The 24,777-nt window shown below is 40.8% G+C and overlaps 1 long non-coding RNA gene across 1 annotated transcript in view; it reads left to right on the top strand.

Annotated features, from left to right (window-relative positions):
• Nucleotides 1–24,777, top strand: part of LOC147915184 (uncharacterized) — a 94,398-nt gene that overhangs the window by 28,040 nt on the left and 41,581 nt on the right. The gene's annotated exons all lie outside the window — the stretch shown is intronic.

The following is a 24,777-nucleotide window of genomic DNA, read 5'->3' as shown; positions in this document are numbered from 1 at the left end:
GTGTGAAACACAGCCTAAACAAAGTTTTCAATGTGTCTGAAGATGTCAGAGTGTGGTTGTTTGCATCAGACTGTGAGTGCATTTGTGGGGATGATGAGAGTCTATGACAAGTGTGATATCTTGATGCCAATAGAGCATGATTCATACACATAAAATAAAATTCCCAGGGTGAGTTTAAAATAATGAGGGGTGTAATCTACTTGTGTTTAAAACAAGCAAGCAAGTGAACAAACGAATAACACTAATAAAATCATTGTTAAATGAGAGAAGCATGCGTGTGTGCGTGAATGGATGCAGCAGGAAAAAGAGAAAAGGAGTTCACTGGCAGGCTTTGGTTATGTATTTCAGTAATGTACAGGGTTTGTGGTTTATAACATCATCAGAGTTGTACAATAGCACTATATCCCAGATAGTTGTGCAGTTATCTCTCCCTTTCTCTTTCTTTTCTTTGCATACAATGGAGGATCTAAGCCTGGATCCATGCCCTGCCCAGGACATTTCCTCTTTGTGGCATGTGAGCCGTTACCAACGCTAAGATTTACTGCTTTGGGGATCGGTTCAGAACAAATGTTCCAAACAGCCGTCTGCCTCCGGCAAGGTAATTTTGGACAAACTCAACAAGACTTCAAAGGAAGCCACCTACTACAATGCCTAAGAAGGATAAAGACCTGATTTAAATGAATGTATTGCAATTAGTGGGTATTTACTTTATATGTTGCCAAGTTCTGATAGCTTTCTCCAACCCTCAGGAAAATAATATATATGTCTACTGCTGGTAAGCTGAAGAAACGGGATATGTGCTCCCCGGAGAGACAGGTGTTGTGAACATACACAGATCTAAAAGAGAGAAAAGACAAAAAGTCTATGAAAGCTGGAGACAAAGAGTAAACGCAATGTTTGTTTTGAAGAAAAAAAAAAAGTGAGTGTAAGTGGTGTTCTCCCAGCATCTCCCTACCTGAAAAAGAGATAGACCCTCTCCTGCAAAATTCTGTCTTCTTTGAAAATAGCTTGTATTAACTAAAGAAAGTAAGGAAGAGGCAACATTTAATATCGATAAATGTGGAAAAGCCACTTATCAATTAAAGGAGTCTTGGATCACCAAGTGGACTTAGGTACATCCTGGAGTGCTGTGAGTTTAATACAATCATTCAGCATGAAGCGTTCCAGCAGTAGAGGAAATGAAGGATTAAACCGGGGTAGAAGAACGAGAAAGTATCACGCTGGATGTATAGTCGGGCGGACTTTAATCAAACAGACCAAAATGGAAATCTAATAACCCATTGTTCTCATAGTCATGTTCACAGTTCATTCCAGATCTTACACTTAGAAGTGAGGTTTAGTGTAAGAATTGTTACAGGGAAAGAGAAGCATGCTCTCTCAGCATTTCCCATAAAGAATGGTGAGAGAGTTGGTCCCAAATTTAGTCAAGAAGTTCTGTATAGAGACTTCTATTTAGCGGGTGAGGGGAGAGCAGAAGAAGCTATATGCCAAACAGTTACCTCGTCTGACTTCTCTTTGCCTGGAAAAGATCCTGAAGAAAAGCAAAATATACTCACTCTCATCTGTGTTCCTGTTTATTTCAGACAGTAGTACACAATTGAGCAAATAATCTTTCACTGAAAAATTCCACTCCAAGACACTGATTTAAAAGCAAATCTAGAGTTCGCACGTCTATTAATCAGAAAGACTGCCTTACTCAGATTTTCAAACCTGATTTGTCTAGATAATTGCCAACCTTCTCTTCCATTGGAGACATAGCCATATACCTCCATCGTGTATATCGCTAACCTCTTCCTGAATTTTGGACTTAAAGAAAATCATCTTTTGATGTTTACAATTTATCTGACAGATGAAAACACTTTCCAAAACTAGCCTGTACAAAAAACTGCTCCATTACTATCTTTTCTTATCTGAAACACATTTCCCCATCTTTATCATTAGATATTCTGTGAACAAGCTGAATGTTTTATGGTTGGTGGCATATTTTCTCCTTGATGTCCTGTAGCGTTCTAGTCCAGGGCCTCTGCCATTGCTCTTGTATTTCTGAGATTTCTGAGACTGTTGCTCTCTGATTATTGGTGCTTTTGAGGAAGTGGAAAAAGAAAGAGAAACTTGTCTAGGAATGGGGAGTGGGGCTGCTGACGGCATTGAGACGATTTATTTTACTCAATCTTAAACCATTCTGACATGTTCTAATGGTTGAAATGTAGGTGTCTTAGGTGTGTGGCCTGGCGTTCCTCTCCCCTGCTGTTTACTTTAGCAGCTTGTCTGTCTAAAAGTTAGGATACCACAAAGGCTCTTCAGGGTCTCAGAGCATGATGCAGCACGCAGACCAGGAGAAACAGCCCCCGGGGCTAGCCCTCTACGCCGCTGCGGGTAGGACTTTGGAGGTGCTGGCAGGTAAGTGTTCAACGGAACAATGACGAGGGGAGCAGGTGAACACAGCCTGGCTTCACCTGGATGTCCTGAAACAATTAGGGAACTTCTATCCTAAAAGGCTCTCCTCTGGAAAAATAAAGGGAACTCTGTTGTTATGTGACTACTGTCACATTCTGAAATGCCAGGTGATGTGAATTTTTCATTTCCTGGGCTCCCATTCCACCCAAATCAGATTTTGCTCAGCATACCTGTTAACAAAGTCGGTCCTGTTGATTGGTGGCTTTTAAGTAAGGAAACTTTCTAATTTTTAAAAACACATTAGCAAAGGAATTTATTCTCAGATAAGGCAGAGTGAAGTGGCAGTGTAAACATAATGACCTAAAGGAAAGCAGCCTTTAAACCACACATATGCACACACACACAGAGGCAAATAAGATTTGAAATAATTAATTTCTTTAATCTGGTGGTGAGACTTTAGCAAATATGTTTTTGCCTGCATCATTTCTAAAACAATTACATCTAACAAAATATAAATTGTTTATCTCCCACTTTGACAGTCTATTTTTGTCTTTTTTATTATATAGGTAATACACAAGTATAATATTATTGTAAAAAATTCAAAGAATACTTTCATCCCACTCCTCCCAGCCCCCACAGACACAATCATGACCTTGTCTTCCCCCTCTTAGAGGTAAGAGATGACTCTTAGAAGTTTTCTCTGTATCTTGAATTTCCTTTCACCACATTTACATACAAACATAAATTCTTTGGAGGTTTAAACATGAATAGAAATATATCTACTTTTTTTGAAATTTGCTTTTTTTTTACTTCAAAATATGTCCTGGAGAGTTTTCCAAGTCAGTACATATTTGAGTGTATGCATTTTTAATGGTTGCATAATATTCCTTAGTGTGGAGTTACCATAATTCACTCATTCCTCTATTGATGGACATTGAGACTATCTCCTTTTTTCCTATTACAGTTAACCTTTTTTTTTCCCCACACAAGTGTAAATGTATTTTTAGCTTAAATTTCTAACAAGTAGAATTATTGGGTCAAAGATGTCAATTTTGTTATCCTTTTCCAATAAAATCTATCTTTTAATTGATAAGTCAATTGCTAGCATATATTGTATACCTACTATGAGCCTGGGGCTTTAGGCAAGACAAAAGCACATATGTCTTAGTAGGGATACAAATGATTCCCATATGAGGCCTAGGCCTTTTCAGACAAAAACCACTTTTTGACTAATTTTGCTTTCTTTGGTCACAAGACTGTCCTCTAAAGTAATTAAAGGTTGTAGGCCTTTGTTGTAAAGCTGGCTGAGGCTTTATTATAGTACAACAGTTTTCAGTTTAGGACCTTGCACTATATTCGTACTGTAGGTTTGTAATTGACTTTTGACCATGAGATTTCAAAGGACTGGTGGCTGTCTTGCCTGGGGATTCCCAGCCTCTGAGTATCCAGCCATTCCTGATATAGCTGGGCAGCCTAAACCCTGAAATACCTGGTGACCCACATGAGGGCTCGGGGGCTGGACTCTGACAGCCCAGCCACAGTGCCCAGCAGACTCGGGGGTAGGTGTAGCAGGCACGAGTCTGCTGGCCTTTCTCCAGGACGGCCAGTGTGACAGAACACCAACTCTGGGTGAAGTGATTTGCCTGTGGTTGGTGAATAGTAGAGCAGGGACTTGAATTCAGGTACTTTGACACCAGAGCCTGAACATTTAACCACCAGGTTCTCCTGCAACTATCAGTGCAAAGTGGAATTGCTACCAGTCCACAAAAGGTTCAGAGGAGGGAGTGTTTGCTGGGGGCTAGGATTGCCCCGTAGGGCTTTCAGGAAGGATCTGAGATTTGCATGGTTTAGGTTTAGGTTTCAGTTATGAGGAGGAGGAAGAGGAGAAAGATGAAAGGCAAATCAGAAAGGGAAAAAGTATAAATAAAAGACACAGAAGGAGAAAAGCAAAAAGCAAAAGATTCACAACAATAACAACCATAAGAATAGCAATAAATTAACATTACAGATCACTTTGCTTTTGGGCTTTGCTAAGTGCTCAATAGGAAACATTTTATTTAACTCTTAATAGATTCTGATGATATAATACTATTTCTCTTTTATAAATGAGGAAATGGAACTTAATGATATTAAGGAAGCCAATAAAGATGTGTAGCCCAGTAAGTGGACTGGCTGGAGGGCAAGGCATGCATGGATGGGAGGGTCATTGTGGGAAGGCTGGAGAGGAACGTTGGGACAGGTAGCGGAGGGCCTCGACTGACCATGCTGGTAGACAGTGGGGGAATGCTTGAAAATTTTTTGAGCACCACAGTGACATGGTGAAAGTGTCTATGTATAATAAAATCCTTTTATTTTTATTCATAAGCTCTCCCGACTCTCTGATGAGAGATGAAGACCCTATGTCACTCTAGGTTTATAAATGTGTGCAGTGATGATATATAGTGATTACAAAAGATTGTAAAGGATGAGCTGAAGACAACCTAAACAGCGTGGCCATATTCCTTTCATGCCTGCCTTGGGGACGCCAAGCTGAGACTTAAAATGGTCTAATATATCTTGAACACATGGTTACGAACAGCAGTGCTCCAGCAAAAAGAGTCTGAGTCCTGAAACCAGAAGGACGTGGGTTCACATTCTGGCTCTACCCACTCTAGCTTTGAGCAAATTCCTGGGTGTCAAATCACCAGTCTGTGGGATCCTGGTGGGGAGAGACTGGGACCTGGTCACACTGTGAACGCCTAGCTCACGGGATCTGTAAGAATTTTTTGAATAACAAGTGAATGGAACTTTCTGAGCCGTCATCTCTTCATCTATAAAATGAGGATCATCAAACCTATTTCATCAAGTCCTGCTTCCCATAAACCAAGAAACTGTAATCCTCTAGGCCCACACTCGAGAGAAAGGCCTGTGTTTCTGCTGCCACAGCATTCTGCTTTCCTGTGAGTTTTGCCGCTGGGGAGGAATGAAAATTCCTTGTTTGTTATTTCAAAGGGTAATTTTTTTCTGATTATTAAAGCAACATATATTCATTTTATAGAGAATTTGGAAACATTCAGACAAGTTAAAAATAGAAAATAACAATGTTACTACAAGATAATAAATGTCAGTGCTCCTGTTTTGGCCAATTTTCTTCCAGTTTTTTACTTTTTTTTCTCTCCATGTGTATTTTATGTGGTCATACTGAATATAAGGCTTTCCAGCCTGTTTTTTTTTTCAAGTATCATTTTTATCATGAGAATTCCCCCAGACCTGAAATAGTATTTGAAATTAGAATTTTGAATGTCTGTATAAAATTTCATTTTATGAACTATCCTTACTTCATTAAAACTATTTCTTAACTTTGTTTGCAGTTTTTCAGTATTGTAAGGGACATGGCAATGAACCACCTTGCTAGTGGTGCCCTGAGGTTGGTTCCAGGCTGACAACATCAGAATCACTTGGGCAGCTTCTAGACTAGAGATTTCTGCCTTCCACCTTGGGGACCCTGAGCAGTAGGTTTAAGAGGAGGGAGGTGGCTTTTAAAGAAGGAAAAAACAAGTTGGGACCTCTAGGTGATCCTGATGGAGATGAGGGGCCTCTGATCTCGAGCTCCCCGAGGACTGGTCTGTGGACTGCTGGAGGCCGCATGCCCCATGCAGTGCCTGGTACACGGTGGGTGCTCACTACATATGTTTTGACCGGATTGTCCAACACATTTCAATCCTGGTTCCTATGTCCTTAGCATAGAGTCTTGAAAAGGAAATTATTCGGTTAAAGTTTTAATTAAATAAAAAATCTTGATGGATATGTTTAGAGTACCTTCTTAAGAAATCAACACATATTTCTTTTTCCTTTAAAGTGAATAATTTTTATTCTTTAAGAGCAATAGTAGATTCACAATAGAAAAATTATAAAATGTAGATAAGTAAACAGAAAAAAAAAATCCCATAATTCTACCTCTTGGGGTTCATATATTCTCTATCCAGTTCTTTTCTTCCCCGTGTATGTGTGTGAATATACATGAAAAACATATATTAGACACATATTTAAATATATGTTTTGTAATCTGGTTTTTTTTTTTGCTCTTTGCGGGTACTACAATCAGTATTTTGAATCCTGGTTTTTCAGTTTTTGTAATTATCTTTCTAGCCTGTTAATAACTAATTCCTAGTCAGTTAAATCTGTGTTCAGTAAGGATCTACTTTCATGGCTGAATTTAAATATTTCCAAAACAATTAGCAAACACAATTCAAAAATAATCAGTGGAATGTTTTGTTTGGCATGGTATAGACGGAAAGTTTTCATACTTTTTGTACTTAAAGAACTGGTAAAATACCTCTTTTGGGACCAGTATGGAATTGACATATGAGTAAAGACACTTAAATAACCTAACTACGATTTACTCCCATATCACAAAAGAAGTGAAATTTCAATGTAAAAAATTTAAACACGGGGCCGGCCCCGTGGCGCAAGTGGTTAAGTGCGCGCGCTCCTCCGTGGCAGCCCGGGGTTCGCTGGTTCGGATCCCGGGTGCGCACGGATGCACCGCTTGTCAGGCCATGCTGTGGCAGGCGTCCCACATAAAGTGGAGGAAGATGGGCGTGGATGTTAGCTCAAGGCCAGTCTTCCTCAGCAAAAAGAGGAGGATTGGCAGATGTTAGCTCAGGGCCAATCTTCCTCACACACACACAAAAAATTTAAACACGTTTACTTCTATGAACATTAAAACACACTCTCTGTTGAGACATGGAGACTCTATGTCACTCTAGAATTGTAGACTTGTGCAGTGAGGTGGCGTGTAGCAATTACAAAGGTTGAACTGAAGATATGAAGGATAAAGATGAGGAGAAGATTGCTCATTTTGCCCCAGACTGGTGAAAACATTGTCATTAACCAGCTCTAGCCCTTTAGTATCAACAAAACAAATCCATGTCTTGCTTTTCAGCCATTTAATTTTTGTTCACTTATTTGTGGGCTCCTAGAAGAGAGAGGCCACATCGAATTCATCTTTGTAGCCTTAGTACCTAGGACTGTGCTGGTAGATGAATGAAATTAGGGCTGAGGGACCTGCTAAATGGTGGATTTCAATGACGAAACCTACTGTATTTCTGAACTACTTTCTTATCACTTTATCATTCAAGTTTCCCGAAATTGCTCTTTAAATTGATGTCTGCTATTGAACAAAAGGCTTAGGTTGTAGAGTGGGGGAACAGGAAGTTTTTATGCAGTACAAACTTGATTTTCAAGGTCTGGCTGGATTAGAGAAAGGTATTTACCATATATTATCTTTACAGCAACTTAAACCATAAAGAAAGGGACATCTTCAAGAAAGCATGAACACAAGATTGTTGTTGCACAGGTCAGGTTGAAACTGCTTTGCAAATTTTCTTGCACGCTTTAATATCTCATTGCTATTTTTCTTGTGTTTTCTCTGCCAGAGGATCCATCCTCTATCTGCCAACCTCTTCTTCCTCTTTGAAAGCCCAGCTCAATGCCCCTTCCTCTATGGAGACTTTTCCTGCCTCTCCTTCAGTGTCTCCAAACCATCCAGGATTAATCATTCTCATCTTTGTGCTTCCATAATGCTTTGTTCACACCTCTGTTTTAATACATCCTTTTACTTTTTTGGTTAAGTGTGTGTCTTAGTTTGTTTGGGCTACTGTAACAAAATACTGTAGACTGGGTGGCTTATAAACAACAGAAGTTTATTCTCACAGTTCTGGAGTCTGGAAGTCCAAGATCAGGGTGCCAGCCTGGTCATGTGAGGGCCTTCTTCTGGGTTGCAGACTTCTCGTTGTATCCTTACATGGCAGAATGGAGGAAGGGAGCTTTACATGGCAGAATGGAGGAAGGGAGCTCTCTGGGGTCTCTTTTATGAGGGCACTAATCCTATCCATGAGGGCTCCACCCTCTATGACCTAATCACCTTCCAAATGCCCCATCTCTTAATGCCCCTCCAAATACCATCCACTTAAGGATTAGGATTCAACATAGGAAATTTGGGGGAACACAAATGTTCAATCTATAGCAGTATATATGAGTCTATCTTTGCTGCAGGTGGAGTTTCCCAAGGGCTGGGGAGGGTTTTGATTTATCTTTGTATCCTCAGTGTCTGGTACAGTGCATGATCCCGGGTAGGGACTCCCGATCTTTGACATTTTCAGGGCTCTGCTATTCAGCCGCACCAGCTGTAAATATACTTAAGTCCTTTTTGTTCTCACTGGCTGCTAAGCTGAATCTGTGATCATACCCGGCAAACGCCGGATGTCCTTTGTGAATGGGCTCAGTTGGCTGGGTGGCTTCCCAGGCATCCTCAGCCCATTGTTAAATCCCATGAGAAGGCACTGTGGGTGGGGTAGGACAGGACTCTTGAAGCAGATGCAGTACTCAAACTCTCTCCCTCCACACTGTTACTAAGCAGAGTGGCTTGCTCCTTCTCCCATTGGTCTTCCAAACCCAAATGTGTTTAATCACCTACAAGTACCACTCATTAACTGCCCCTAAAAACAATAATTAGATACCACATTTTAATGTGAAGTGATCCATGTTACTATTGTTTCCTCCACATAGTGACTCTCCCGCTGCTGGTATTGTGACAGCTAAATAAAAAGGCCAGTAATATGTGGGTTTCTGTTTTTTGTTTTTTTATCTTGAGGAAACAAAGACTCCGCTGACGTAATGAGATGCTAGGATCTCAAAAGAGCCAAATAGAACAATACAGATTCTTTTTTTAATATTATTGTTATAAAGCCACCAAGAAGGAATTACTCAGCAATAACATATGGGAGACTGGTTATTGTTACAGCCCATCATGGAGGGAGAAACCAAGTTGTTCAAGGCAACCTGTGAGGGGTGGGTGACCACAAATGCACATAAATTGTTAGAGTTGACACTGTCTCCCAAAGACACACATTAAAAAACAAAGAAAAATGCTAATAAGAATTGGCCAATGCACCTTTTCAACAGAGCTCTCTAGTATTAAACCAAATTTTTTAAAGAAGCAAACCTCTTTATTAAAAAAGTGTTCCGTCAAGTTTTGCCCTATACAACATGACTTTTGGAGACCCCACTGAAAAGCTATCTACCCCGATTTCCCAGGAATTTCTTCATTTCTTGGTCAAAAGGTTTGGTTCTAATTTATTAGCCTGAGGACTACGTCCTCCCTGCCAACAGTCTTCCTTGTGCTCTAGGTGGAAAAACCCTCCTAACTGCCGGAGAACGCTCGGGGCAACAAAACTGTTATCTCACCATCTGATTGGCCTAGTGCCCAGGAGCACCATGGGAAAGAATTTGAATGCTCTTGGCAGTTGAGGTTCAGACCTTGATGGTTGTAACTGATGGATTGGGCTGGGGCACTGCTGATGAACATTACATTCCTGAGAGAAAAATCACCCAAAGTAAGGAGCTTTGCGTGATACACTAGACTCAGCAGCAAGGATTGTCGCTGGAAAAATGTGGTGTTTCCAAGGACAGGCATTTGAACCCATCCCCTGAGAGGGCTCTGTGCCTTGTGAATGAGAGGATTATAAAATAAAACTGAAAAACAAAACAAATATAATTTGGGGTCCCAGCCACTTGAGAGAATTGGGCACTAGAAGGGAAAATGTTTCCCTGTTGGGTGGAGAGAGGTGTTAGGACTGGAGATTAGGAGACAGGTGATGAGGAAATACAGGCAGGGGTGAGAACAGATAGAGCAGGGTCTTTGAGGTCAGGAGTGGGTCACTGCTCCCCCATGGCGCTCTGAGTTGGTACTGAGCATCACTTTATCAGGCACTGCTCTGAAGGCTGTAGGGATTTTTCAGAATCAAGAGAAGGTTCTTAATTTTAAAGAGAGAATAACCCATGTGAAAGGATGGGACATGATGACCAACAATACAGAGCAGTGACATTTTTAAATAGTACCAATAATAAGAGCATTAGTGATTCAGAGGAAGAAGGGATTTCTGGGAAGGTGATTAGAGGGGGCTTAGAAAAACCTTAACAGAAAAGCCTTACAAGAAAGACTATATTTAGGTAGTTGGAGGGATAAATATTGGGGGCAAGAAACCTTCCTAAGAGCTGAGATGTACCTTGATTCTGTTAGCACCTTTGGGCACCTTTTGGTATCTCATCTGTTATAACCATTGTGCTTACTTTGGGTTTTTTAGTCTTCTCCAGCTTTCCAGAAGTCATTATGAGGGGCCCTGACTAACAAGACAGACGCATGCAGAAACCCCTCCCCATCACAGCTATCTCATTACCATGTCCTCCAAGATGGCCACCTCTGAGGAGGATCATCACTGGACCTCAGAGAGGAGAGAAAACCAAAAGGCCCTCAACAACAAATTAAAAATTGAAGTTGAAAGGCAAGTCTAAAAATTTGACCTAAGAGTTGTATCTAGTGTAAAATTATATTCTTAAATGGGGTGAACTATATCTGAGGTAGCAAGACACCAGTTAGTGAAAGAATTTTGTCAGTGTGGCTATTTGCATAGTTCACATGAGTATAGATTTTACTACCTGAGATGAAGACCTTTACCCTGGTTCACTTTTGGCTCTATCTTAGAATACAAGGTTGCAGTAGAATGGAAAAGGCAAAATAATTACAAGGTTAAGAGAATTTTCAGATGGGTGCTCGTCCCCACATTACCCTATTGGAAAATGAAGATCAATATAAAACATATATTGGAGAATTAATATTCTAGGCAGGCTAATTCTATTTTTTTGCTTAACCTAGGAGAGAAGAGTTTACTATGCAATGCATCAATTTTCTCCCAGTGCCATCATTGCCCTTTGGCCAAATATAGTGAGCACCAAGTGAGGGGTGAGAAGTAAGGGTTCAGGTATATGGCTTGACAGATACTCTGTTCCCACACAGCCCGCATGAGTGGCCACACTGTCCTGCACTGAAAGTCTGTTTTCTTCTTGAATTATCCAGACCTGCTCTCAGTGCACCTGAAATCACCAATTCTTTGACAACCTTTCAGTTCCCTTGAAGTGGCGGGTGAATAAAAGCCTGCCCTGTACTGCAAACCTCTGACTTCCAACAGCACCCCTTTCTTGGCTGTGTTTCTGAATCTGGAGTTTTAGCAACAAAATATCAGAGATGCTGTTAGGTGGGTATTTTTGAGTTTTGGCTTCATGTTTGGTCCAAGATGTCTTATTTGAAAGGAAAGTGATTCTTTGGTGGTATTATTATTTTTAAACACAAAAACCACCATCCCTCCATCCCGACTCTACCACTCCCTACTAAAGGTCAGCCCTCACAGGCTTCTGGGGTTTCTGGGCTAAGGTTTATCAAAGATACTGCCAATATTCAACAAGTTATATTAATCTATTTCATACTAATTTCTCTCTCTTTTCTTTCTTTCCTTCCTTCCTTTCTTCCTTCCTTCCTTCCTTCCTTCTTCCATTTCTTGTTTCCTCCCTCCCTTCTTCCTTCCTTCTCTTCCTTCTTCTGCCCCCCTCCCCTTTGTACAGTCCTCAGGAACCTCAGGAGGGCATTCTGTGATCCCCTAGCGTGAGGGAGTTCACCCCTGTGAAGTCTCTGTAAGGTGCATCTCTATGAGGCAGTCAGAGGCATGTGTGGCCTGTCACCTGGACCTCCTGGCCCTGTCCCATTTCAGGTGGGCTACCGCATGAATTGCAAGTATTGAGAGGATCTTCGCTTTTCTACTCTAGCTGCTCCGTGGACATAACTGCTCACCCTCACTTCACAACCCTTCAGTCTTTTACAACCATCGGCTGATAGTCAGATGCAGAACCCCAGGGGTCAGAGAAAGATTAAACACTTCTCCCTGCTACATCTCCTTCCCCAGGGAGATCCTCAAGAGCCAGTGGAGAACTGTGTCCTAGGAATCACCTTGGAGTCTCTGAAAATCATGAGGTTCACGTTGTTTAAGAGGGGTGACTGCTGATTTCTTGGAACTCTTTCCCCCTCAGGGCTTTTAGGAGATGGGCTGAGTAAAATGTGTGGTCGAGTCTGCAAAAGCAGGGAACCTCAGCCACAGCCTCAAGCTCTGTAGACAGCTATGGGCCAGGACATTGGTGGTTGTTAAAACATTAAGTGAAACAGGCAGTTTAACATGCAGTGATGAGTTCACTTACATATGGAGGAATACGTATAGATAAAAGATCTGAAGTAAACTGAAGTATTCACAACTTCATGTGAGATTATGGTTGATAGTTTTCTTCTTTTTTTTTTTTTGCACTTCCTGACCCACAAAGAGCATGTGTTATTTTATCAACAGAGGGTGGGGAAAAAAAAAAAAAGCCTTTAAGAAGAAATAATGTAGGGGTAGGAATTGTACTTCTTTCATTTCGTTGTTGTGGTTAATGACTTCTACAGTGGACACCTGGCCTGGCACCTGGGTCATGATTTACTAACGTGGCAATCTGGGGTCTGCTCTAGCGCTCCTTGGGCAGCAGAAAGAGTGGTGTCACAGAGAACTGGAAATGGGCCCTGGGATAGGTCCCCAAAATGAATTCCTAACCTATGGAGTCCTGTGGGCTTGTCGTGGTAATCAAGTTATGCTGCCAGCTTGCTAATTTCAATAACAGAATCATAAAGTGGTAGACCTAGAAGGATCTTGAGGAATCATCTATTTTGTTTACTCATTTTTGTGGCAGAACCAGGATGAGAGTTTGATAGTAATGATATCTACCTTTTAGTGAGCAGCTAATATGTGCCAGGAATGGTACTAGGTACTTTATGTATATTAATCTTTAATCACACTATCAAAGCAAGTATTATCCCTACCTTGATTTTATAGATGAGAAAGTGGGGGGGGGGGAGTGTAGAGATAAAGTAGCTTATCCCAAATCGTCCAGCTGGAGTCCAAGGTAGGATTTGAATTCATGTTTGGCTGGTTCTAAAATGAGCTCTTAGAATGCATAGTTCTGCCTCTTTACTTCCAGCATGGGCTGCCTGATTTCCAGTCTTAGAGTTTTATCTCTTGTCTCCACATTTAAAACTCAGGTCTGTTTTAACCTGTGTGAGTTGAGCAGATCAACTCTCAAATTACATTCCTCTTGCAAACAGTCTGTGTTGTCCTGAGGAAGCCCACTCCCAAGTTTAAAGGCCCACATTTGCTCTTCTTCAAAGCAATGGGGCGCATGCCTTCAGCCTGAGCTCAGACTTGCTTTTATTATTCACCCGCGTCCCTTTCATTGTGAGTGTTCCCATTCACGGGCTGTGGGGATGCCCAGCCAGAGAGAGGGTGTGGTGACCAGGAGATTGTCACCAGTGCCCCAGCCATAGGAGAGGAGCTGGGAGGAGGCTGTAGCACCCTGAGGCCTCAGGCCACCTCCTCCTGACCCTCTGCTCTCCTGCTGTGGGAAGGCTGGGCTGACAGTCTTTGGAAAAAAAAGAACTGAGGGCTTTCTGAAGCAAAGGTTGAGGGGAGACAGGGCAGAGAGGTATCTTCTCTTCAGAGGGAAGTAAACACCCCTAAATCATGAAGTGGATCAATTTAGAGTAAGTTCTCCATGTTTCAGCCTGGCCAGAGGCGTTCTGGTTAATCAAATATTCTTAACAAGGGTGACGGTGTGTGCTATACGTGGCTGAACACTTTTCCAGGGATTATAACACAATAAAGTATGGGTAAAACCCAAACTGCACTAAATAGAATTAAATCTTTCTTTGATGATTCATAATGCCTTTAGGATCCTGTGCTGCCTCAGGGTCACCATTAAGTTTATCATCATCCTTGGTGAGGCAGGCAGGCAGCTGAATGAAAACATCAGATTTAAAGGTATAGGCCTCACTCCCCCTCTGCCTACCTGGGTGGCCTTGGGCAGGTGACTTGACCTCTTGAGCTTCAGAGTTCCCTCCAAAATAGGGGTGGCAACATTACATTATAGGGTTGTCATAGTAGAAAACTACATCCGTAAAGAATATTGTTATTATTATCACTACTATTAAGCTGCCAGGACATCAAACTGCTGGCTGATAGAGAATTCTACTCTACGTTTTCTTCTAACATGCTTCAAAGTAACTCGCTCTAGTCTCATTTTGAAGAACACATGGCTTCCCCAGCAGCAGAGATTGCTGAGAAGTGAAATTTAGTCAAGGGCCAGTAAGAGCATTTAAATAGTGGTGTTTTTTTTAAACTGCAAAAGTGGTACATGCTTTTTGTGAAAAAATTCGAATATTACAGAAGAACATATTAAAAAAAAATTGCCTTCTACACTCATTGTCTCAATCTTCCCCAGAGGTAAGCCTTATATAGTTTAGTGTGTCTGTGTTAGATTTAAATTATACTATTCATTATTGTTCTATGACTTTGCTTTTTTTTTAACTTAGAATATCTTGGGAATATTGTCATTCTTTTTTTACAGCTGCATCTGCACGGTCTTTCATAATAAGGATGAGTTTTGTCTTGTTGAATCATTGCCCTATTGATGGACATTAAGTTATTTCTAGTTTTTCTGTGGCAAACAATGTTGTAACGAGCATAGGATGACTTCCATGCACTAACTCAGTAGCAGCTGCTCAGTGATTTTTTTATTACCTCAAGTAGCTTCAACCCACACTTCCTAAAACACATTCTTGTTGATCTACATGCCTCCCCAAAGAGATAGCATCAAATATGAACAAAGCAAGTGGCTTGAACAGTTTGGTGATTTCTATAAACTTATACACTTGTGCAACTATCACCACAACCTAGTTTTAGGGCATTTTCATTACCCCTCAAAATTCCCTTCTGTACCTCTTTGAGGTTAATTTCATACTCATCCCAGCTCTAGCCAACCATTGATAGGATTTCTGTCTCTAAAGTTTTGTCTTATCTGGAAATTTCATATAAACAGAATCATAATATGTAGTCTTTCGTGTCTGGATTCTTTTACTTAGCAAAATGTTTTTTGAGGCTCAACCTTGTTGTTGGATGTTTCAGTTATTGCTGATGAGTGCTCCATTACATTGGGTACCACATTTTCTTTATTCATTGGGATTGTTTCCAGTTTGGGACTATTTTCAGTTTTTGCCTATTATGAATAATGATACTATGAACATTTGTATACAAGTTTTTGTATGGACGTATATTTTTATTTCTGTTGGATATATATGTAGAAGTGGAATTACTGGGTCTTATGATTAGTACATGCTTAACTTATATTAAAAAATTGCCAAATCATTTTCCAAAGCAGTTGTTTCGTTTTACATTCCTACCAGCAATGTATGAGGCTTCTAGTTTCTCCACATTCTCACCAACACTTGATATTGTCAGTCTTTTTTATTATAGCTATTCTAGTGGTTGTGTAGTGGTATCACATTATTTTAATTTCCATTTTCCTAATAACTGATGATGCTGGGCACTTTTTCATGTGATTGTTAGCCATTTATATATGATCTGTGTTTAAGTGCTTAATCTAATCTTCTGTCCATTTTTTACTAGGCCGTTTGACTTTCATTGTTATAATAGTTCTTTATGTATTCTGAATACAAGCCTTTTATATATATATGTATATATATTTATACATATGATTTCTATATAGATACATGATTTACAAACATTTTCTCCCAAACTGTGGCTTGTGTTTTTATTTTCTTAGTGGTGACTTTTGAAAAACAAAATTATTTAATTTTGACAAAGTCTAAATTTGTCAGTTTTTCTATTCTGGATCATGCTTTGGGTGTCACATACAAGAAATCTTTGCTTCGTTCAAGGTCACAAAGATTTTCCCTTATGTTTTCTTCTAGAACTTTTATGAAAACAATGTGATTTTATAAGTTATTTCAAAGACTAGATGAAGCTAATGTTCTCTTGAGGCCCTTCCTAGGCTGAAATCAATGGTCTGTGGAGTTCAATCTACAGAGCAGGTCTTTCCTACCTTTTCAGAGTAGTTTTCACAGGTTGGCTAGATTGTGTATCTGCAGAGTCAACCAAATGGCCTTTATTACTGACTCCTCAGAATTTTTTCTCAAGGAAGGATGTGAAATCATGTTCATTTAGAAAGATCAGGAAAGGTTTCCTTTGAGGAGATCATATTTATTCTTATACCATGAGTAGAATGTTCTCAGTGTGTTATATCATTTAGCAAGTGAAGGGCATTATCTCTCAAAACAAAAGCAGTAAAGAGTCGTTTCTTATTATTAATGGTTTTGGAATGGGCATAGTTCCACTTGCTTCTCTCTCTTCCTAGTAACTCACTTTATTTCTCTAGGTAATGAGTCTATTACTTATTAGCCCTTAACAAGGTTCTTTAACCTTGGTTAGAACCTTGGTTAAGAACCTAAGGTTCTTAAGAGCTACATTGTTCTTGATTATTGGGAGAACTTGAATCTCATTTCTTTCAAACCTTCATAGATCATACCATATTTAGGTCCTCATTCCTTATTTGAAACTCTTAGGCCCAGATATATTTTAAAATGCACACTTTTTTTTTTCCAGAAAGATAGTACAGTGAATATTCTGGATGACTATAATTTCTCCAGGGGATCAAGATGACTTGTATTTCATAAGATGGACATATTAATATTTTAAAACATACTGAATATTTACAATATGTGAAATAAATAAAGACTATGAATAGCTTCAATCAGTTCAGATCAGGTTTTCTACCACTTGAATTCAGATCTGGTTAGTCTTGGGAGCAAATGAGTTATGAAAATCTTTCCATTTAGAGCATTTTTGGATTTCTGAATTGAGAGTAAGGGCTAGTGGAGTTGCACTGCCTTTTGTGGGAACACACTACACCAGCTGTTTATTGTGGTGTGTCCAGTTCCTTAGCTTCAGTTGACCACTGCTGGTTCTGCATGTGGAGCTGCTGTGAGCGGCTGTCACATTCCAGGAGACACGGGGAAGCACAGATTTTGGCAAGCCTTGGTGAGGCTTTCAGCCTGAAAGAGTTTTCTGAATGCACATTTTAAAGAGAGATAATTTCCACTGTATGCAATGCTACAGTTTAGATTGTTTTCTAGGGTGAAGGTATTTTGCTATGTGAAATCAATATGTGCTTTAAAAAATACTTCCTCATCTCCCACTAATTCTATTGCACTTATTCTATCTGCCTCATGGCACAGGCTCTCAGAGCCAATAAAGATCTGTTATCTAGGGGGCCTGGATTCCTGGCTTGGGGTGAAATTATATCCTTTAAAATGGAATTGAGTCAAGCTGTGATATATTTGAATCCCATTGAGAGCTAGATTATATGGTCAATGGCAGCTCAAAAGCACGTTTTAATCACTGAGCACTATGACGCTGACCTGACGGTGCTTGTGTAAACTACTGGCCCATGTTCCTGAGGAAAACGAGAGCCTCCTTGATACCCACATGACTTCTTTCGTTACAAATAGGAATCATCTTAGCAATTCATCTAATGACACTTTCTGAAAAAATTAGAGAAGCAGTACATACTAGTCATAAAGTATTTACAGAAGTAAATGATATACAAAAGTTTACATAAGTATGTAGAGTAAAAACGTAAGAGCCCCTCAATGCCACTCTCCCACTCCATTCCTGCCACCCTCTTCAAGAGGTCACCACTGATAGTAATTTGGTATGTGTGTCACTCTAGGCCTTTTCTTTATTTATTTTTTTTTAATTTTATTTATTTATTTTTCCCCCAAAGCCCCAGTAGATAGTTGTATGTCATAGCTGCACATCCTTCTAGTTGCTGTATGTGGGATGCGGCCTCAGCATGGCTGGACAAGCGGTGCGTCAGTGCGCGCCCGGGATCCGAACCGGGCCGCCAGTAGCGGAGCGCGCGCAGTTAACCGCTAAGCCACGGGGCCGGCCCTAGGCCTTTTCTTTCTAGCCATGTATGTGCACAGACGAACACACTTGCACAGTCATATTTGTAAGCAAGTGGGCCATATTCTTAAAATTGTTCTATCACTTGCTTTTCTTAACAATCTATCAGAAACATCTTTCTTTGACACTACAATCCTTTCAATGGCTGTACAGCATTACCAAGAATGTATATAATCAGTCCCCTAGTGAAGAATGTTTAGGTAATTTTGGGGGATATTACAAACTATGCTTCAATGACGTTTCTTATTCATATATTTTTGTGCATGTGTCTATTTTTTTTTAGAGTAGATAGTAAAATTTTCATGGTTTTTGGTGTATCTCCAAGGTCTTACTCCCAATGATTGCTTTTAGTCTGAATTGCAGCATTGTCCTCTGTCCTTCTGTTGTTTATCTATAAAGCAACTGGGGCACTGGTCATCTTTGCTGGACACATCAGCGTCTCTTGGGGTGAGGAAGGGGGTGTACAAAGAGGAGGATTGTTTATGTTTACTACTTTTGATACTTTTGGTTTCGCCTGCTAGCTATTAACTTAATGTCATGTTCTTTTATTTCCTCCCATGTATAGGACAGGTCAGATACAATAAGAGCTTGCCTTCAGCTATGTAAATTGTTAAAGTCTTTTCGGAAAGCTCTTGACAATATCTACTAAAATTTATGATGTTCATACTTTTTGATCCTGCCGTTCTACTGCTACATGGTACTATGGAAATAACTTTATTTTGAGATCTGAAAGATTTTGTTCAGATATGAATCTCAGCAGCTTTTAGGACTCTTTTTATTTAAATAGTTTCAGCAATGGAATGAATGTCTGTGTCCCCCTTAAATTCATATGTTGAAATCCTAACCCCCAATGTGATAGTATTAGAAGGTGGGGCCTGGGCCGGCCCCGTGGCTTGGCGGTTAAGTGCGTGCGCTCCGCTGCTGGCGGCCCAGGTTCGGATCCCGGGTGTGCACCGACGCACCACTTCTCCAGCCATGCTGAGTTGGCGTCCCACATACAGCAACTAAAAGGATGTGCAACTACGACATACAACTATCTACTGGGGCTTTGGGGGAAAAAAAAGAAGGAGGAGGATTGGCAATAGACGTTAGCTCAGGGCCGGCCTTCCTCAGCACAAAATGAGGAGGATTAGCACGGATGTTAGCTCAGGGCTGATCTTCCTCACAAAAAAAAAAAAAAAAGAAGGTGGGGACTTAGGGAGGTAATTAGGTCATGATCCCTCATGAATGGGATTAGTGCCCACATAAAAGACACCCCAGAGAGCTCTCTCACTCTCTTTCTGCCTTGTTAGGATACAATGAGAAGTCAGCTGTCTGCAACCTGGAAGAGGGGCCACATCGGAATTCGACCATGCTGGCACCCTGATCTTGGACTTCCAGCCTCCCGAACAGTGGGAAATAAATTTCTGTTGTTTATAAACCACCCAGTTTATACTATTCTGTTATAGCAGCCCAAACTAGCTTGCAAATGCATGAAAGGAATGCAAATGCTATGAAACCTTTATAGAAATCAATCTTTTAATTTAGAGAATCATAAATTTTCAGAACCCTGGAGTTTAAAGCTGTAAGGACCATTGGACACTGTGAAATGAGAGAATTGGAGAAGATGATCTCAAAGTTTCTCTTTAACTCTTAACACTCTGTGGTCCTCTGGTCCCAGGGAAAAGATGATGGTAAAGGCAGATTATGACAGTAATCAATGCAGTACCACTGGGGGGACCTTTACATTCCGAATGGGGCCCTTTATTGCTTTTATTCCTGAAGCAGAGATTTTCTCACTCCATTCTTTACTGTTGTATGGTCGTTTGTATATGCAAATATTTCTATCAGCTTTAAAAATCCTTTGACCTGGCCTTATTTTCATAATTTTTACTGACAAAAGTCAGTTAGTAGAGATGTAACCAAACCAAGAAACAGGTTATTTTTTGAATATGAAGAATGGCTATTTGTTAAATTTTAAATGCAAATACGCAGTATTTTTCCTATGGAGTAGATGCTACCTGATATTATTTAAGACAGCTCAACACTTGCTGAATACAGTGTTAGAGTAAGAATCATGGATCCAGAGATAAACGAGATGGAGTCCTTGTCCTCAAGGAGATTATAGTTTAGTAGGTCATATTTTGGATTATTTTTTTTAAATCTAGTAATCCTGGGGAAAGAATTAGGGTCAAAGGATGAAACTCCATGGAAATAGCTTTTAGCACAATTTAAATGTAACTCAGATGAACCCAAACTCGATTAGCCTTTGAGTTTAAGTGAGGTCTTGTTAAGATTATGGACCAAATTATGATGGCCTTTTATGCCGCCTTACATGATTGTAGGACCCCAGCTCCCCTCAACGTCTCTTCCAGTTAGCAGAGTGGGAGCAAGTTCATGCATAATTTCCTAGTTTGGTAATCTGTCAAGTCACTGTGCCCCAGGCCCAGCTGCGGGTCTCTGTGACAACACTACTTCATTGGTGCAGGATCCCTCTGCTGAGCGCTTAGGGTTCCAAAGAGGTACAGAGTCTGTGGCAGAGCTGGGGAAGGAAAGGCGCTCTTCCCAGCTCTGTGAGCACCTTGTCCCCTGGGCCTCACAGCTGCTCTGCTTGTGCCTTGAATTACCCAGAGTGACTCTCATGAGGAAATATTCTTCCCATTCTCATTCCAAAATCTCTCTCATCATAGTGGATCTAAACCAGTGCCTTAGGGTGTGTGAGGAGGGGATGGACTGAAATCATGCTGACTTTTCATTGTCCCTGCCTGTTTTTCCTCATTTTTTCCCCCCTCTCTGGTCCATCACAGGTGCTATGACTCTCTCCTTTAGAGAAAAACAAATTCTCCAGGCACATCTCTCAGGCAGATAGACACCCAGGAACATATCCAGCCTACGGGTTCCCTCAACTAGCCTGACTCTGATGTGGACCATGTCTTGTTTGACTTTGTATCCCTGGCGTCCGCTCAGTGCTTGCCGCAAAAATGGACCTTTAACTAATCCTTGTTGAATCAATGAATCACTGTTTGCTAAAGGGGATATTTAAATATAATCTAGGGAGATGGAACAGAGGCCCCCAACTTCATGGTCATGTCCATGGGAGGGCTAGGGTTCATGCGCTAAGTGCATGAACAATTGATATCTTTCATGTTCTAGAATCTAGAATTAATGATCTTGTGATTTATGCTGTCCTGTCCCTATGTTCTCACATTGTCAGCTTTGTGACCGACGGATATGTTTGCAAGACATTTGGCCAGGATTAAAGCTATATATAGTCTAGATCTGTAAAATAGTTTAAAAAGGTTAATAATCATTTACTAAGAAAAAGCGTATGTAATTTAAGTGCAAAACAATGGTGCTAGGCACTAGAAACTTATCAGTGTCATGGAGAGCAGCAGACACATGGGTAAAAGGAGACAGGGAAACTGGGAGCGGGGTGGGGTGGGGTGGGATAGAGAGAAGGTGGGAGGCAGGGCAAATAGTGACCGAGAACTCATATTTGAACTCCTGACCATCTAGGTTCCAAGTTCTAACACTGGCATTGTGGTCAGCAAGTTCACTTTGTGTTTTTTTTTATTTTTTAAATGGGATTTTTTTTTTTAATAGATACTGGATTCACATGTTCAACAATTAAAAGTTCTCAAAATAAAGAAATCTTCCATCCATCCATTTCTTTTGGTCACCTGCCTCCTGGAGGGACATTTTACGTCTCCCAATGCAAATTTACCTCTGATCGGAGTCAAAGAGAAAGTCTAGAGAAACTTAAAAAATTTTTAGTCCCTTAGGCAAGGTCAAAGCTGACTGACTTGTTTAGGAAAAAATCTGTGATCTTGGTCTCATTAGTCTTACGTTCTAACATAGTGAGCTTATTAGCCTGGACAGGAGCCTGTGATTGCTCACAAACCAGCAAACCTTCAGAGGTCTTGCCCTCTGCTTTAAAATATTTAAGAAACACTTGCATTTGGTGGTTGGGTTCTGAGGAGGCTGTGTCCACGCCGGGGACCTCCCCATGGTGGTCCAGAGGCAAGTCAGAGCCAAAGGCCGTGAGGGAGAGGGGAGACTGAAACACCGGGAGACCAAGCATAAACAGCCTGGGCCCCGGGCGGGTAAGTGGACAAGTGTGCGTGTCCAGATTAGCTTAAAGGGTGAGAGGTCAGTGGGGAAAATACACCTCCAATATTTAACTCAACCAATGAAAGAGCTAAGAGAACTTAAGTCACTCGCAAGCAATAGAGCACCTGGGCGTTTGTGTGTCGCCAAGAAAATGTTCAGGCTTCAATAAACCTTTTAGCAGATTTTATATAGCAATGTAGAAAAATGATCTATTAGAAGAAGGATTGACATTGTCAGCAAAAAGTGAGTCATAGTCATTGTTTTCTTTTAGTGAATACTTTGTTTTTCCTCTTTCTATGTGACATTATATTTTATTAATTGTTGTTTGCCCTGGGTTATTTTCTGAAATACAACTTTATTTACTAACCTGATTACATTTTAATTTTCAATTAAATGTTTTAATTTTTAAAGTTCAATTCAATTAAAAAATCACCAGTTCTTGCCCTCAAGTAGGTTACAGAATTGCCCTCCACCTTTTGTTCCTGGCACCTACCACATCGGTGAGTAGCTAATTTTGGTTTCATTTCTGTTTCTCTTACTAGACTGTAAGCATCCTCAGGGCAGAACCATATTGATCTTGCTCACTTAAAAAAAATTCCTAGCACCTTGCACAGTGTCTGGCACACAGTAGGCATTTAATATTTGCCTATAATATAGGCATATCATATTTGCCTATAATATAAAAAATGATTGAATGAAGGAGATCCGCTGAGGTGAAGTGGTTAAACCAATGAGCAGCACCTTGTTAGAAGAGGCCCTGGGTGTTACCAGGAGTATAGAACAGAAGCTGCTGACCCTGGAGGTCAGGGGGCAAGCAGAGCAAGCATCCTAGAGGTCGTGATGTCTGACCGAATCTTAGCCGGGTGAAGAAGAGAGTGCCAGAGTCCAAAGGTAAGAATGGGAACGATAGGAATGGCCACTGATTTGACGCTAGTTAGAAGAGTGAAGCTTTCTGTGGTGAGTGGGGAGAGACAGTCAGGTGCAGTGAGCAACACTCTGTTGTGAAGGGATCTGTGTGCTAAGGAGCGTGGAGTTCATTTAAAGATGCTGGGGAGCCCTGAGGTTGCTGTGGCAACAACATGAAGGTCAGATTAAGGAGAGAGTGCGACTGTACAGGGACACTGCTTAGGAGACCAGAGCAGCAATCAGGCACCCTTTCTTCACTTCTTCTAATCTCTCTCCCTCTTACCTCCTCACCTCTCACCAGCACTTCTCGGAGGAGTGTTCTATCCCCGCAGTCTCCTCTTTTTCTCCTTCCATTCACTTCTTAACCTGTTGCAAGAAGGCTCCCAACATCTCTCATTCCAGACCCTGTGGCTCCCCCCTCCTCACACCTCGTACTCACTGCTTTCACCATAGTTACCAGTGACCTCCTTATCCAATTGTAGTTTTCAGTCTTTGTTTTGTGGGACCCCTTGACTACAATATTCCCCTTAAGGTATTTTTTGAGTAGGAATTCATTTATAGTTCAAGCCCAGAAAACATAAAAAAGAGTGAACAATCTCTTTCCTATCCTTGTCTCTCATTTCTCCATGGGCAGCCACTGCCCTTAGTTTCTTATATATCCTTCCAGAGATTCTTTATGCATATAATAGCAAATACAAATTTGTTTGTATTTAATGACAAACAAGAGTGTAGGTTGTTATTTTTCCCTTTCCTAACACAAATGGTAGAATATTATGTGCATTGTTTGGCTTCGTGCTTTTGTCATCCAACAAATGAGAAAAATACACATGCATGGACACTGGGTTTCTCACGGGCATCTGGCACCTTGCTCCAAATTGAAATACCCACTACTTCCCAAAGCTGCTTCTTTTATGTTCTTTGACTTAACCGGTAGTGGTGAAAGCAGGGAGGTGTCCTGGCCATTTATCTTGTCACTTAAGCCAGAAACCCGAGAGTCACCCCTGCCACTCTGCCAACATCATCCAGAATATCCCCAGGCCCGTTGTTTCCTTGTCTTCATTCCCACACCCTTGCCTAAATCGAAGACCTCTGTCTCTTCGGAAGACTTTACGGAAAGACTCCCCTGATTCACCCAGTTGTTCTTCACTCCCACAGCATCCTATATATATCTGTATCATTGAACTTGCCATCACGACTGACTTGTCTGTCCTCTCACTCGATTGTCCTTGAGGGCAGACATATATTTAATTCATTTTTTTACCCAGAGGGACATGGGAGGCCAGGAATGTAGATGACACTTTCAAGAGGCTTGCTTGTAAAGAGAAGAGGCACATAGCTACAGGGGTATATAGAGTCAATGCAGGGTTTTATCTTTAAACTTTTTTTCAAATTATAGGTAGAGTACACGTTCATTGTGGAAAATTGGGACAGTAATTTAAAAGTCTTAAAAAGTATTAAAAAGCCCAAAAGATCATCCATAATCCTACCATTCTAATCCAAATGCTGCTGCATTTTTCACTATTCCCTTCCAGTCTTTCCCACGCATTTTAACCTGGTTAAGAAGAGACCAAGTGAGTGGTTCTAGGCTCTGTTTTTGCAAATACAGAGGTTGGCTCTGGCGTCTGTCCTCACATTCATCAGTCTGATGGCTCATTTAATTGGCTAGATCCTC

Source organism: Ceratotherium simum, chromosome 15, assembly GCF_057802395.1.
Source record: "Ceratotherium simum simum isolate JZ-2026a chromosome 15, ASM5780239v1, whole genome shotgun sequence".
Taxonomy (NCBI): domain Eukaryota; kingdom Metazoa; phylum Chordata; class Mammalia; order Perissodactyla; family Rhinocerotidae; genus Ceratotherium; species Ceratotherium simum.
The sequence above is the reverse complement of the archived record's forward strand: the minus strand, read 5'-3'. Positions and strand labels throughout refer to the sequence as shown.